General features: G+C 46.5%; 3 non-coding genes across 3 annotated transcripts; all 3 read right to left on the minus strand.

Moving 5' to 3' along the window:
• Window positions 1–6,672: 6,672 nt before the first annotated feature.
• On the minus strand, window positions 6,673–6,744 carry Trnac-gca (transfer RNA cysteine (anticodon GCA)). Its single transcript has one exon. It is a non-coding gene; the product is annotated as a tRNA-Cys (tRNA).
• Window positions 6,745–10,161: 3,417 nt separating this feature from the next.
• Window positions 10,162–10,233, minus strand: Trnac-gca (transfer RNA cysteine (anticodon GCA)). Its single transcript has one exon. It is a non-coding gene; the product is annotated as a tRNA-Cys (tRNA).
• A 949-nt stretch (window positions 10,234–11,182) lies between these two features.
• On the minus strand, window positions 11,183–11,254 carry Trnac-gca (transfer RNA cysteine (anticodon GCA)). Its single transcript has one exon. It is a non-coding gene; the product is annotated as a tRNA-Cys (tRNA).
• Window positions 11,255–15,944: the final 4,690 nt, after the last annotated feature.

The raw sequence follows: 15,944 nt of genomic DNA on the forward strand, positions 1-15,944 counted from the left end.
ACCTACATGGAACCTCTCATTAGCACCTTTTCATCCGGGGCACCACACCCAGGCTACCTGTCATTTATATTGCAGGTTTCTCTGCATGTTCTAGCACCTGACAGCTTTCTCCACTGAAGTCTGCCCTACCCTCTTTCATCCCAATCTTAACTAATCACCCCAGTTCCCCTCCCTCCTCACACTGTGCTGGGGGAACCATCTTTGCACCTGGAAAGCACACCTGACTCCAGCATTTCCCTATATCCACACACAGTGATCAGACCAGAGCTGCTGCTCCTGGACTTCAGTGAACCTTCCAAGCAGCCCACGTAGAACCTTCTCCGTACTCCTAGTCCTCAAAGAGGGGGCTCATTATTTCGCTCCATTACTCGTTCCCTCAACAAACAATCATGGAACTTGTTAGGTACTGGACCTTGTCATCCATGTTGAGGTCAGAGAGACAGGAGAGATACACTCCATGATCCTCAAGGAATCTTGGTCCAACAGAACAACACAGGAACAAAAGGTTTCCAAACATGTGACAGAAGGTAAGTACAGGCCTGAGGAAGCAGAGAGAAAGGAGCCCTGCTCAGGCATCAGGAGGGTCTTCCTGGAGAAGTGACAAGGAGGATTTGCCTAAGGAGAATTTGGGCTCCTCAGTTCCACAGACCTCAGAATCTGGGAGTCCATGCAATGAGGGAGCCTCATGGTCAATGTCTTAGAGGACAGCCTGTGACACAGATGACCAGTCATGACCTGGAGGAGCCTCACACCCTACCTCTGCTGTCTTCTTCTGCAGAGGATGACACAGATATGACCTGAGAGAATCCAGAGCACAGGTGAACCCATAGTTGTTCACAGGACAGGGCTGTGGAGTAAGTGTCAATATGGATGACATGCTCATTGTGTGACTCTTTATTATTTTCTACTTTAAAATTTTTTTCACTTTGGCATCTAAAAGAGATTTTTGCAAGGGGGCACCAGGATTTGAACCAGGGACCTCTTGATCTACAGTCTAGCAGATAAAGTTGCTGAAGTAAGAGCTGGATGCTCAACAGACCCCTTGGTGGTCAGGGTGGGGCTAGTTCTAGGCATATGCAAAACTCCTAGTTTTTCCCTTGGGAACTCTTAAACCTAGGCATCATGTGTGGCTCTGAGAAGTGACCTGGATGATACTGACTTACCTTTGGGAGCTATTTATGTAATTTGTGCCTTTTCATGTACAGATCTGGAAGAAAATGACAGAAGTTATAATTATGCCAGAAAAAAAAAGTTATCTGATAGCTGAGGAGTCATGACTGGAGTCCACATCTAGGCCTCTTGGCACCAAATGCTCTGGGCAGGGCATGAACTGCCCCTTTGTCTCTCCTATTCCTCCCCTCATTTTCTTCATCTGCAGAATCCCTAAGCACTTCAGACAGAAGAAACCTGAAGTCAGGACTCAATCCTCAGAGGTGGGAGTCAGAGAGATCTCCAGTCTCTAGAGTCGTACGGAGATGGCCAATGTATGGTCAGTGCACAGAGGCTTCATCTCTCTCAAAGAAATAACATTTTAAAAGGAAACCAACACAAAATAAATGGCCACTCCAGAAAACTGATAGGAGACCAGATTAGGTAGGTGTGAATGGCTTTGTGGGGAGGTCCCTCCCCAGGATCTGGGAGGGCAGAACAAACTCACCTACTCACGATGTGTTCCCTCCTTGCAGGAAGATTGAGAATTAGGGGACCCTGAAGAAATCAGAAAACACTCTCCTTCTCTTTTTCTTTTTTCTTTTTTTTTTTTTTTTTTTTAGTTGTAGATGGACACCTTTATTTTTAGGTGTTGCTGAGGATCCAACCCAGTGCTTCACATGAGCTAGGCGAGCACTCTATTGCTGAACCATAACCACAGCTCCAAGGAAGATGTCTTCTAATGCCATATTCAGAGATCAAAAATAAGCATAGGTTGGAAGAATATGAATTTGATTCAGGGCCCTGCGGTCAGACAAATGCTTTTCTCAAAGGATCTGCTGTTGCTATGTCATCCTTAAGGAAAAGGAAGATAGTACAACACCATATTCCTAAAATGTCCCTTCCCATTCACAAAAACCTAGCCAAGTGTACGTTCCAATACCATTTCCAGTCAATTGGAATTATTGAATGTTAGGATGGACACTAGCAAGGGATTGTGATCCCTCACTACAAAATTAAACTTCTAAGATTCCAAACTAAACTAATCAGAAAGATGAAGAGAGATCTCTCTCTTTAGCAAGGTCAGCTGGTACTTCTGAGGTACATTCAGTTGGGTAACTGTCATTCAGCAATGACGTCCCTCCACACTGTCAGCCTTGCAGAGAAACTAAGGACGATCTTCAGAGACCCCTTCCTGGCAGCCTGCCTTCTGCCAGGTAACTGACGGCCCAGACAAAGCTGACATGAGTCTTAGGAAGGGCGGTGCTGAGGGCGAACAGAAAGGAGTACACTGACCAGAGGAGAGGCCAGGGAGCTTTGTCACAAAGGAACATGCCAGAGGAGACACCTGGATTCACAAAAGGGACCCTTGGTCTGCAGTGAAATATCCATCCCTGAGCTACACCCCCTTGACTGAATGGGTTCCCCACTTGCATGGGTCACCTGTGTTCCCAGACCCAAGGACTCCATGGTGCTCTGAGAGTGTTATTCCTTCCTACCTGATGGCAACTGCCCATGCACCACAACCAGACTAGGGACCCCCTACAGGCCAGGAGTTCACCTTACAGGCCCCAGAGGGCTCTTTCCTCCCAGTCTTGCTGCTGTGAGCTCATTCTCCATTCCTTCAGTAAGTAGAATTCTGAGCCCTCCCCTCACTCAGGAGGTGGGATACACCGAAGGGAGGAAGGCAGGGTCACAGCTGTGTCAGCCACTCCTGCGACACTGCCTCACAACACGTGGGATCTGCCAATGAGATCCAAGGATCTATGTAGATCCAGGTAAGGTTTCTCTGTATCAGAGATCTGTGAACTTAAAGACAATATTTTTGTCCATTGCAAATCCCAAACACAGTGGAAGTGCTAAAACAGACTTTCTTCAAAAAATTTCCAGCACAGAGATTGGAAAAACTGGAATTACAAAAACCTCACAGAAATTCAAATTACGAGGAAAGGTGGCCTTGCCATTTTTAAACCTGGTGGTTCAGTTGGAACTCCCTTCCAGAAACCAATTTCAGTATTTTCAAGCAAATTAGCAATGATTATACATAAATAACCACTTCAAACTCAGTGACACTGATAACACACATCCAGGATTAGGGAAGGTTCCCTGATTGGGCCCTGATTTATTACCTGGGAGTGGCTCCAATTCAGAAATTCTGTATAAAAGCCTGCTTGGCTCCACCTTCAGAGAACCCTCCCTTTCCCTCATTCTCCTTTGCACTTTCTGAAGAAGTCAATGGTAAATATCTGCCTTGGTGGCTGAGCAGCCTGCTCAGCTTGCTTCCCTCATGGAGAGGAGAGAAGCCCAGAGATCTTTCAGTGCTCGCACAGTCCCAGTGTCTTTTACATCCAGTTGCTAATGCTTTAGACAAAACAGCCATGTTTTAAATACATAGGAAACCCATGTATTTAATCCCATTTTCCAAAAGTCATGATCACAAATCATTTTGACATCACTTTCATATCTCAAATATAAGTATTTCAGCACATTACTTTCCTTTGACCTTCCTAGGAACACTTTGGTCAAAATGAGAATGCATACTTGGCACCACCTTAATGATTTTAGTGGTCTTAAGAAAGGGCATTCAACACATACTACAGTGACACAGCCACATCAATGTTTATAGCAGCTCAATTCACAATAGCTAGATGGTGGAACCAACCTACATAATCTTCAATAGATGAAGGGATAAAGAAAATGTGGTATGTATACAAAATGGAATATTACTCAGCCATAGAGAAGAATGAAATTATCACATTTTCAGGTAAACAGATGAAGTTGAAGAATATCATTATACGTGAAATAAACTCATCCGAAAAAAACCAAAGGTGAAATGTTTTCTCTGATTAAAGAACATTGGACTGTGTAGAGAGAAATGAAGGGAGGAGAGGTGGCGGGGGGAAGGAAAGATTGTGGAATGAGATAAACACCATCACCCTATATGCCTGTATGATCACACAGATTGTGTGACTCTATATCTTGCACAACCCAAGAAATGAAAAGTTGTACTTCTTTTGTGTACAATGAATCAAAAAAATTTTTTAAATAAAAAAAGAAAGGTCATCCAAGCCACTGCTGAACTGGTCTGTGTTGGGGCTCATGCTTTACTGGAAAGTTCTGGAGTTTCTCATTTTTCCTCAACTGGTTCTTGCTGTGGGACTCCTTCCCATGATGAGCATGTTGGCAGCTGTGATTAGAGGGGCACTGAAGGGTGTTTCAGTAGAGGGTCCTCTACTCCACTGCCCCGTGTGCTTTGCTTCCCTGCCTCCTGCTGCTTGATATTCTGTGGTGCACACATACATGGCTGCTGCTCTTGCCAGGCACATACCAGGGAATGAAGACCCTCACTGCCCTCAAAGTCGCAGCCAGACCCATGATCATCACCCACCGCCCACCAGCCTCATCTACCTCCCCAGAACACTCGTTCCCATGCCCTTCAAGGACATTGCATTTCAGGTCTCATTAGCTAGTGTCTCACCATGTCCCCTAAAGAAATGTTGTGCTTGCCTGGAGGCTGTGCCCCCAAGTAGCTAGGGCAGTCAGGAAGCTCAAAACAAGCACACTTTCCTCATTCAGGGCTGAACCCCAGATTCAGGGGGGAGTCTTGCTTGCAAAATTGTTCCTGATTGGGTCCCAAAAGTCAGTGGATATTTAGAGGTTTATTTTTCACCTTTGAATCTTACCCTCCTTTTCCTACTTTTTCAGTATTCTCTCTAGAATACGTCCCTGCTAAAAACTGTTCTGTGATTTCTGTCTCTTGGTTGCAGGGACTGAGACATTTGGACGAGCACGTTGCATAGGGAGTGGAGAGTGCTGTTGCTGGTGAAGAGGTACAGAAACGTCTCCAAGCTCAAGGTGAGCACTAGCTACGGACACAGGTGATACACTGTGGAGAGGAGTGAGCATACCTCCTCAATATGCAGAGGAGGCACACCTGAGAAGCCAGCACAGTCTGGGGAGAGTGGGAAGATGACCAAAGAACTTTCTAGGAAAGAGACTGCTAAATCTGGAAGGTGGAAGGAGATACCATAAGCGGGGACTGAGATTCGAACTGGGGACCTCTTGATCTGCAGTCAACTTCTCTATCCCTGATACATAACCCCCATTCTGAAAAAAAAAAAAGAAAAAAAAGATGATGAAATTGACCCCTTTACATAAGTTGACACACACTGACTGGCACAGCCCAGCAAGCTCTGTCTCTCTGACCTCTGTACTCTCCTGTCACCAATGCCCCTCCATTAGAAAGCTTTCCTTGGTCCTTCACATGTGTGGAACCCAATCCATGTAATGAAGTCAAATCCCAGGTAAAGCAGAGGGCAGAGCAGAAACACAAACTGTGCTCTGGGGAGGAGGAGTAACATTATTTCTCTTTGTAGAGAGGAAGGAAGAGGTAAAGACAGAACAGCATGAGCATGCTGAGGGCCTCACATCACGTGGCCTTGGTCTCCCAAGAGAGAAAAGAGAGCAAAGAAGTAGGGTGATGCTCACCACCTGGAACAAAGACAAACTATCAGCCTGGCTCTGTGGGAAATACAGAAGCGGTGAATTGGAAAGGAATCAAAGATTTCTCATTAGCAGAGGGTGCTGTGTGAGGTCACACTGCCACAGATTTGCATGACACCACTTATCTGACTCTATCCTTTACTCCAGGAAAACGGATGACCCCAGAAGGAAGACCCCAAATGAAGAAATATTCACTGGCATTTCATCCATAGAAGGATAAGGGAGCTGTGAGGACGGCAGAGAGGCCAGAGGTCTAGACCCCACAACAGCCAGATTCATGACTGAGAGGCAACTGTAGGGTCCATAACAGGTACACAAACAGGAGAGCCACAGGGTTGTCTACCATCTTGGCACCTAGAGAGAGATGGAGGAGATGAGGGTCAACATGAGGATAATGAATAGGTTCACTAACAGCAAGAAGAAGAGAAAGAATTGAGGACAGGAGTCAGAAAGGACTTTGCAGGTTCTCAGTTCGCTCTGAGTGTGGGTCAGTTGGTGTTTGTGTAGGATTAGACTTGACTGTGCATGCTTAACACCCAAAGAGCCAAGAATCATCACAACACATTAACAGGCAATTAAACCAGAAGATTCCTTTTCTCTCACATGAAAGTTCAGTGAGGGGGTCCAGGTTTCGCACGGATAGCATAGGGTCCAGGGTCACATTCCTTCTCTCCAGTTATTCTAACCCACATGGCTTCCATTACAAAACCTCCTCCAATGTCCAACGTGGCGTCTCCCACTTAAGATTTCACCACCTTCCATAGAACAGAAAAAGAAGACAAAGAGACAAACCTCTCCCTCTAAGATGTTCTGCTAAAATGGGAGTAGAGTGGGGCTGGGAAATGGCACTTTGCTAGACTGTTCTGGTGATTCTGATTCATACTTGGGGTTCCAATAACCACAGTAAAGCCTCAGCATGGACTGCTTGTGACAAAAATAGCATTTATCCTGGTGTGTAGTAAAGAAGAAGTGGAAATTGAGACATCAGTGTAGGAGAGGAGGTCAAAAGTAAGCATGAGTAGGGGGTACCTGGATTTGAACCAGGGACCTCTTGATCTGCAGTCAAATGCTCTACCCCTGAGCTATACCCCCTGCTGCTTAAGAGTATGAAATAAGCACCTTAAACCTACATGGACACGCCCAGGATACTCCTCCTGGAGATGTCACTCCCTAGTGCTCCCCCATCAAACCCTTCCTTCCTGCCTGGCCACGCCCCTTCCTGTCTACACACCTCTAGGGATAACAAGCACCCTTCCTCTTCCCTAGTACCTGGCTGAGTGTGGACCTAAATGTCATGGATGTCTGCAGCAGGAACCTCCTTCACACTCAACTAGAGGAGCCAGAATACAAGAGCTGTCTGCTCAACAGACCCTTTGGAAGTGAGAATGGGGCCTCTGATGGGCAAGAGCAAAGCCTCTTGCTTTCCCCCTGAGAACTCCTAACCCGACACTCTGGGAAGGGACCCAGGGATCCCATGTGCCTCTAGCAGCTCCCTGCAGGATCTGACTCACAGATGGTTTGTGCTATGGCTTTAATCTGGGCCTGTGTTAGTCAGCTTCTCACTACTGTGACTCTTTTAGTCAGTTTTTCATCACTGAGACCAAAAGACCTGAGGAGTAAGATTTTAAGGATGAAGTTTATTTGGCATTCATGGTTTCAGAGGTCTCATTTCATGGCCAGCTGGCTCCATCCTGCAGGGCCTGAGGTGAGGCAGAGCATCATGGCAGAAGGGTGTGGTGGAGGACAGTGGGTCAGGACATCACTCCAGGAAGCAGAGAGATTCCCCACCACAGGCAAAATATACACCCCAAGGCAGGTCCCCAGCCACCCACCTCCTCCAGCCACACACCACCTGCTTACAGCCACCACCCAGTTAAGCCCTATCAGGGGATCAAGGCACTGATCATGCTAAGGCTCCCATAACCCAGTCATTTCACCTCTAAACTGTCTTGCATTTCCTCACACAGGAGCTGAGGGAGACTCCTCATATCTAAATCATAATGTTGACCAAAATATTAGATCAGAGTCACTTAGAGGAAGAAAAGTTCATCTCGGACTCATGAATTCAGAAGGTCAGTCCATGGCCAACTGACTCCAATATCCTGGGTCAAAGGTGAGGCAGAACAGCATGCAGGAAGAGAGTGGCAAAGGAAATGTGTCCAGTTCATGGGAGGCAGGACGCAGAGACAGTGGTTGAGCCTCCAGGAATTAGATTTAAACTCCAGCGATGTCCCCAGTGGCCTACTCCTCCAGCTCCACCCCAGCTGCTTACAGCTACCACCCAGTTAGTCCATGCAATGCTTAGTCCATCAACCCAGACCTCCTGTGACCTGTGAGTCGCTGCTTAAGGGTGGGAGCTATCGGCAGCTACCAGGCCTGGGTCAGAGGAATCTCATCACTGTGCTAACAACAGACAGGCTCCCTCCTCAAAAGCCCATAGCCTACCTCTTCCCAGCCTCAGGGACTGGTGCAGTCAGCAGCCTGGAGAACCATTGGCTGCTAGAATGGCCCTCACTGCCCAATGCTGTGGCCACCATGGTGGGTCCCCACTAAAACACTTTCCAGTGACTGAGGTCTATTCTAACACACTAGGCGACAAACCAACCCTGTCCTTCTGTCCCAATACTCAGTTCAAGGAACTTGCTCAAAATTAAAAGCTACAACAAATACTACCCCTTCCACCTTCTTCCTTAGCTAATACATATAGAGAATGATGCAGAATGATCCCCTCCAAGAATTTCAGGAACATTGAAGAATCTCTAAATATTGACTGACCAACACCAACACAGCTCAAGGATATGCTCCCAGCAGCTTGGCAGGAGCAGGTGACACAGATGCTGACAGCTTGGACCCTAAAGTCACACAGCCTGGGTTCAACTCCCAGGGAAAGGTCACTTCCTCTCCTTGTGCGTCAGCTGCAAATCTGTAAAATGGGGAGAACAAGAGAACACACTTGATGGGCTGCTGTGTAGACAAGATGACGTAATCCATTGAAAATATCCAACAACACTGGCACATACTAAGTTCTACACACTGTTAGTTGAACAAATAAACTCACCAGGAATTGACTCCATTTACTGAGTAAGAAATAGAATAAACATTAGAATTCAACCTGCAGAGAACACACATGTGAAATTATTAGAATTATTAGAATAAATCAGAGTCTTTCATCAGAGAGGTAATGGAAGCTGAATTAAGGATCAAAAGCTATCAAAATGAACAATACATATTGTTGAATGAATCAGATGAGACATTCATGAACTAAAAATTTAATTAACACATCATTTGTATTTCTTTTTATTCCAATACATCTTATATAGTACCATGCATAAGTCTTATGTATAACTTGATGGATTTTTACCTACATGCCTACACATGTAACCACCTGAATCAAGATTCAGGAAGTCTCTAGCACAAAGAGGATTCTATGAACTCTCCCCTATTTCCTTCCTGCAGGACCTAACCACTCACCACCCTGTGGATGTGTTGACCTGCTCTGGGGCTGAATCTACATGAACTCCCACTCTACGTATTCTTTTGAGTATGTCTTCTGTCACCCTCCTCATGTCAGTAAGATCCATCCACATTTATCCACTATGGAAATGATTCATTATTTTTAATTCCTGCTTCATGTTCCATGGTCTGACTATACCATGAATTATTTATCTATCCTACTATCAATAGATATTTCATTTATTTCTAGTGTGGAGATAGTTTTGTCAGTTTTTTTTCACTATAAACAAAGTTTCAAAAGGACAATTTAGAGAACATAAATTTCATTTTGCACCATGGTTTCAGAGGTTCAGACTATGACTGACCACCTCCATCATGCTGGGCTGAGATGTGGTAGGATATCATGGTGGAAAGGTGTGGCAGAGGAGAGCAGTTCAAGACATGACAGCCAGGAAGGAGGGAGAGAGAAAGAGCAGGAGAGAGAAAGACTGAGGGAGCTCTGTTCACCAGAGACAAATATAAATCCCACAGACATGCCCCTAGTAACCAACTTACTCCAAAAGGAGGAGCCTCTGATGACATACACAGCCCTTCAGGTGTTCACCTCCAGCTGGTGCTTGTCCTTCAGCAAGGTCTTGGCAGAAACACATCTCATCACCCAGGGCCCAGCTCTGGGTCAACATGCACCATTTCTCCCTGTGAGCCCGGGATGAAGGTGGGGTATGGATCAGTGAGAGTAAGAAGGGAAGCCCAGAGATGTGGGAAGGGTTCTCCAGGTGGTTTCTGAGACCTACTCTGTGCACACTGTCCTCAAGAGGTGAGGGATTCTCAAGACAAGGTGGCCCTTGGGCACTAGGGGATGAAAATAGGGTTGAGGAGGGTGGCCCTATGCATAAAATGGATATCAGTGTGGCCCCATGTCATGCAACTCTGAGAGGGAGGCTCTAGGTCATTTCTGATATTCCCAATCGATTAATGGAGGTCTTCCAACGTCAACTGGGGCCCTCCTAAGAAGAAGAGTTTAAGGTAGCTACAAAACAGGACAGAGGGTAAAGAAGGGGGCACCTGGATTTGAACCAGGGACCTCTTGATCTGCAGTCAAATGCTCTACCCCTGAGCTATACCCCCACTTACATGGAACCTCTCATTAGCACCTTTTCATCCAGGGCACCACACCCAGGCTACCTGTCATTTATATTGCAGGTTTCTCTGCATGTTCTAGCATCTGACAGCTTTCTCCACTGAAGTCTGCCCTACCCTCTTTCATCCCAACCTTAACTAGTCACCCCAGCTCCCCTCCCTCCTCACACTGTGCTGGGGGAACCATCTTTGCACCTGGAAAGCACACCTGACTTCAGCATTTCCCTAAGTCCACAAACAGTGATCAGACAAGAGCTGCTGGTCCTGGTCTTCAGTGAACCTCACACACAGCCCAGGGACAGCCTGCTCCATACTCCATGGCCTCAAGGAGGGGGCTCGTTATTTCACTCCATCACTCATTCCCTCAACAAACAATCATGGAATTTGTTACGCACTGGATATGTCATTCATGTTAAGGTCTGAGAGACAGGAGAGATACACTCCTTGTTCCTCAATCTTGGTCAAAATAGGAGAAAAACACAGGAACAAAATGTTTCCACACATGTGACAGAAGCTAAGTAAAGGCATGAGTGAGCAGGAAGAAAGGAACCCTGCTCAGGCATCAGGAGGGTCTTCCTGGAGAAGTGACAAGGAGGATTTGTCTAAGGAAAAGCTGGGCTCCTCAGCCCCACTGACCTCAGAAGGCTGGGTGTTCATGCAATGAGGACACCTCATGGTCATTGCCTTGGAGGTCAGCCTGTGCCACAGCATGACCAGCCATGACCTGGAAGAGTTTCACAGCCTGCCCTCTGCTGTCTCCTTTTGGAGACCATGACACAAATATGGTGAGAGAATCCACAGCACAGGTGAACACACAGCTGTTCACAGGACAGGACTGTGGATTAAGTGTCAATATGGATGACATGGTCATTATGTGACTCCTTGTTATTTACCACTTTAAAACTTTTTCTTTTTGGCATCTAAAGAGATTCTTGCAAGGGGACACCTGGATTTGAACCAGGGACCTCTTGATCTGCAGTCAAATGCTCTACCCCTGAGCTATACCCCCTGCGGCTACATGTGTGTATTAAGCACTCTATACCTAGATGACCACACTCTGGATCCTGTACCTGGAGACATGCACTTGACAGGGTCATATGCTTCCTTCATCATACACTTCCTTCCTGCTAGGCCACGCCCCTTCCTCTCTACACACCTGCCTGCCACCTCTACTTATGGTTAGTACCCTTTCTTCCCTAGTTTCCAGGTGAGTCAGTGACAAAATCATGGATGTTTGCAGCTGGACCCCTTCAGAAGCAAATAGAGCTGCTGAAGTCAGAGCTGCTGCTCAACAGACCCTTTGGTGGTCAGGGTGGGGCTAGCTCTAGGCAAATGCAAAACTTCTAGTTTCTCCCCTGGGAACTCTTAAACCTCGGCATCATGTGTGGCGCTCTGACAAGTGACCTGGATGATGCTGACTTACATTTGTAACTATTTATGTAATTTGTGTCTTTTCATGTGTAGATCTGAAAGAAAATAACAGAAGTTATAATTATTCCAGATAAAAAGCTATCGGATAGCTGAGGAGTCATGACTGGAGTCCACATCTAGGCCTCCTGGCACCAAATGCTCTGGGCAGGGCATGAACTGCCCCTTTGTCTCTCCTATTCCTCCCCTCATTTTCTTCATCTGCAGAATCCCTAAGTGCTTCAGACAGAAGAAACCTGAAGTCAGGACTCAGTCCTCAGAGGTGGGAATCAGAGAGATCTCCAGTCTCTAGAGTCACACAAAGATGGTCGATGTATGGTCAGTGTGAAAGGAAGGGGCAGCCATTTCCTCACAAGCTCACAGCATGGAGATCTTCAACTTGTGCACAGAGGCTTCATCTCTCTCAAAGAAATAACATTTAAAAGGAAACCAACCCCAGAGAAATGCCCACTCAAGAAAAGTGATGGGAGACCAGATCAGGTCTGAAGGGTTCTTGGGAGGTCCCTCCCCAGGATCTGGAAGGGCAGAACAAACTCACCTACTCACCCTGTGGTCCCTCCTTGCAGGAAGATTGAGAATTAGGGGACCCTGGAGGGGTCAGGAAACTGTTTTCTAATGCCATGTTCAGAGATCAAAATTAACAGTATGTAGGAAGAATCTGAATTGAATCAGGGACCTGTGATCAGTCAAATGCTTTCCTAAAAGATCTGCTGTTGCTATGTCTTCCTTAAGGAAAAGGAAGATAGGACAACACCATGTTCCTAAATGCCCCTTTCCAGTCCCAAAAACCTAGCCAAGTTAAGAGAACAATGAGAGCCAACTTTCACCGGAATGTCCAGACCATATCATCTTGGAGGCACAGGTTTTCCTCAAGTTGATGAGGATGAGGGCAAGTGAGGGCTGTTTGCAGGCAGCAACTCTCTTGCACACACTTCAATTTCCTTGGGGTGTCTGGCACAGTGGGACCAGGCCACCAAGCTGAGGGTGCTTCTGTACCCAGCCTATAAACCCCCTGCCTGCAGTAACTGGTAGAGCAGAGCACCATGGGGAGGGAAGTGCTGGTGCAGGTGACTGCCCCTGGACAAAGCATCAGGAGGGATGGAGGCACTGCCTTCTGGTGAAGCTCCAGAAGCACCAGGCGCAACAGAGGTGCACCTGCCCAGCCCCTCCCCACTGGGCCTTCCCTCAGGCATTTCCTATGACCCTTATACCTCGTGTCTCTTCTACCAGTGTCGTCCTTGGTCTTTGAAACCTATACCACTGCCCTATAACTGGGCTGTGGATGTTACCTTTGCCTAATGAGCGAGTTCCAGTGCTGAGCTTCACTGCAGGGAGTCCAGGCCTCCCTATGGCCTCCACCACCCCACAGTGCTCTGCCTGGAGAGCTGGTCACCCTCTCCTTCTCCTCACCCACAGCTCATCCAGCCGGCCACATTCCCACAGTGCCCTCCTCCACCTCCTGGCCACTGTCTGTGCTGCAGCCCTGCCCCCTCTGTCCCTCACTCAGGGGCTGAAGGCACCAGCTGCACATCGATGTTGCTCACCCCTGGAATGTCCTTTATCTACATCATGGTGCAAGTCGCAACAAAATTTTCCACCACTTAGAATCATTGGATACTATAGTGGGTGTTAGTAGGAGTTTGGGCCCCCAAAATTGAAGTTCCTACTTTCCTCTTAAGTGCTACTAACCAGAATTACTAGGGGTGATCCAGAGTCTGAACAAGATCAGCCACTAATTCAGATGCCTCCCAGCAAATTAGCTTCTTTCGGTCTTCTTTTTCCAAACAGAACACCCCTCCCCATATTTTCCCCCAGATGCCTGCTCTGCTCAACCTCTCCATCTTGTCTCTGAGGGTGTTTTAGTCAGCTATTTGGTTGGTGTGACTCAAAGGATCTGAGCAACACAATTACAGGGGAGGAAAAGTTGATTTGAGGGCTCACGGTTTCAGAGGTCTTAGTCTTAGTCCACAGAAGGCCAGCTCCATTCCTTGGGGCCTGCGATGAGGCTGAACATCATGGCAGGAGAGAGTGGCAGAGGGAAGCAGCTCACATCACGGTGATCAGGGGCAAAGAGAGAGACTCTACTCTCCAGATACAAAATACATACCCAAAGCCACACACCAGTTCCAGTCTCCTCCAGCCACACCCTTCCACTCAGTTACCACTCAGTTCATCCCTGTCAGGGGATTAAATCACTGAGTGGCTTAAGACTCACAACCCAATCACTTCTCCTCTGAACCTTCTTGCACTGTCTCACAGGTGAGCTTATGGGGACACCCCATATCCAACCATAACAGGAGCATCTTCTTGAAAAGTCTTTGCTAAGAGCTGCCCTCCTGCCTCCCTCCTTCCTTCCTCCCCTCAGTAAGCCCACAGACCCTGAACCTCCTCCAGCATCCATCTCACCTCTTAGTCCTACTCCACTGGATGGACAGGGGGACTTTGTTCCCCGTCTTCTCCTTCTGTTCCTTTTCCTTACCTCAGTTGCTTCTTGGTTTCTGGCAGGATCTTAACTCAATGGAGGGAAGACAAAATAAAATAGTTCAAGTCCTTGGCCCTGCTGGAACCCATGAAGCCACCCCAGTTGATCCGAAGGGCGTCAGACTAGAAGGTCAGCACAGTGGGAACAGGATGGACCAGAGATTCTCCTCTGTGGTCAAACCCCTGTCCAGAGGCTCAGCACTACAGGCCCTAGGAAGTAAACTTTGCCTTTGGCCAAACACCCAACGCTGAGGCCACACTGAGATCAAAAGGTCACATATATCTCAAAAATGTGTCCCACGGGGGCAAATGAGGTGGTGGAAATACCGTGATAACTCTAACTCTGCAAAGGAGACCAAGGCTCAGACACACAGAGACTTGTAACAGCAGTCAGAGCATGGCCACTTCTCCATGTCATCAAGCTGCTTCATTTCATTACGTTATCACAAAAGAAAATAGTGCTCTTAATTTCCAGAATATATAAAGAACTCAAAAAACTCTACACCAAGAATACAAATAACCCAATCAACAAATGTGCTAAGGAAATGAACAGACACCTCACAGAAGAAGATGTACAAGCAATCAACAAACATATGAAAAAATGTTCACCATCTTTAGTAATGCTCTTTCTGTTATTCCCCCCCACCCCTCCCACCCCTCTTAAATGAATTAAAAAAAAAAAGTGCTCAGTCAGTGCAGCAGCACATACCTGTAATCCCAGAGACTTGGGAGGCTGAGGCAGGAGGATTTCAAGTTCAAAGCCAGCCTCAGAAATTTAGTGAGGTCATAAGCATCCTAGGGAGACCCTGTCTCTAAATATAAAATTAAAAAGGACTGAGGATGTGGCTCTGCGGTTAAGCATTCTTGGTTTCAATCCCTAGTACAAGAAAACAAAAACAAAAACAAAAACTGCTCCAGGTGGAAAAGGTAGAAATGCATTCCCTTTGCATCTTTCTACAATGCTGAACACAACACGGAGCAGCAAAGTTGGTATGCAATGAATATTTGTTGGAGAGAAGTCAAAGGAGCAAAATTAGCAAAGACACCTAAGTGTGGAACAAATTTCAATGAACTGAGGAGGCACCAGACAGACGAACTCTCTTCCTGCTTTGGGGTCTGGTTCTCCAAACTCAGGCATGCACGCTCCCCAGAGCTCTGGCACAATCCTCCTTGCTGGTGGAGAGGACCAGGCCACGGCCACGTGACGCCCTCCAGGCACTCCGCCCTGCTGGTCTCCTGAGCACTAGTATCCTCTTTTATTGAAAAGGGAAGGAGCAAGGAGGGAAATAAAGAAACCCACATATTAAGAATCCTCTTCTTAAAAGAAATGCTCTTTTTAAGTCCATCCATCTGCAAGAAAACTCCAGCAACCATCGTCATACTTTGTGATACACATGACTCATGCACTAGAAGCATCCTCTTGAAAACTGGAAATAAGACAAGGATGCCTGGTAGTATTGTTTCAATGTATCACTGTATAGAAAGCCAGAACTCGTGAATGAGGCAAAAAACATAAAAAAATATGGACTTGAAAATGGATTAGAAGGGTCTGGGGTTGTGGCTCAGTGGTAGAGCACTTAACTGGTACATTTGAGGCACTGGGTTTGATCCTCAGCACCAAATAAAAATAAATAAAAGAAATAAATGTTCTGTGTCCATCTACAACTAAAAAATCTTTTTTAAATAGAAGTAACAAAGTACCAAATACTCAGAGATACTATGACGACCTACATAGAAAACACAAATTAACCAAAAGTTATTTGACTTATTAAGTTCAATAAATTGTAAGA

The sequence above is a fragment of the Sciurus carolinensis genome, chromosome 8, assembly GCF_902686445.1.
Source record: "Sciurus carolinensis chromosome 8, mSciCar1.2, whole genome shotgun sequence".
Classification (NCBI taxonomy): Eukaryota; Metazoa; Chordata; class Mammalia; order Rodentia; family Sciuridae; genus Sciurus; species Sciurus carolinensis.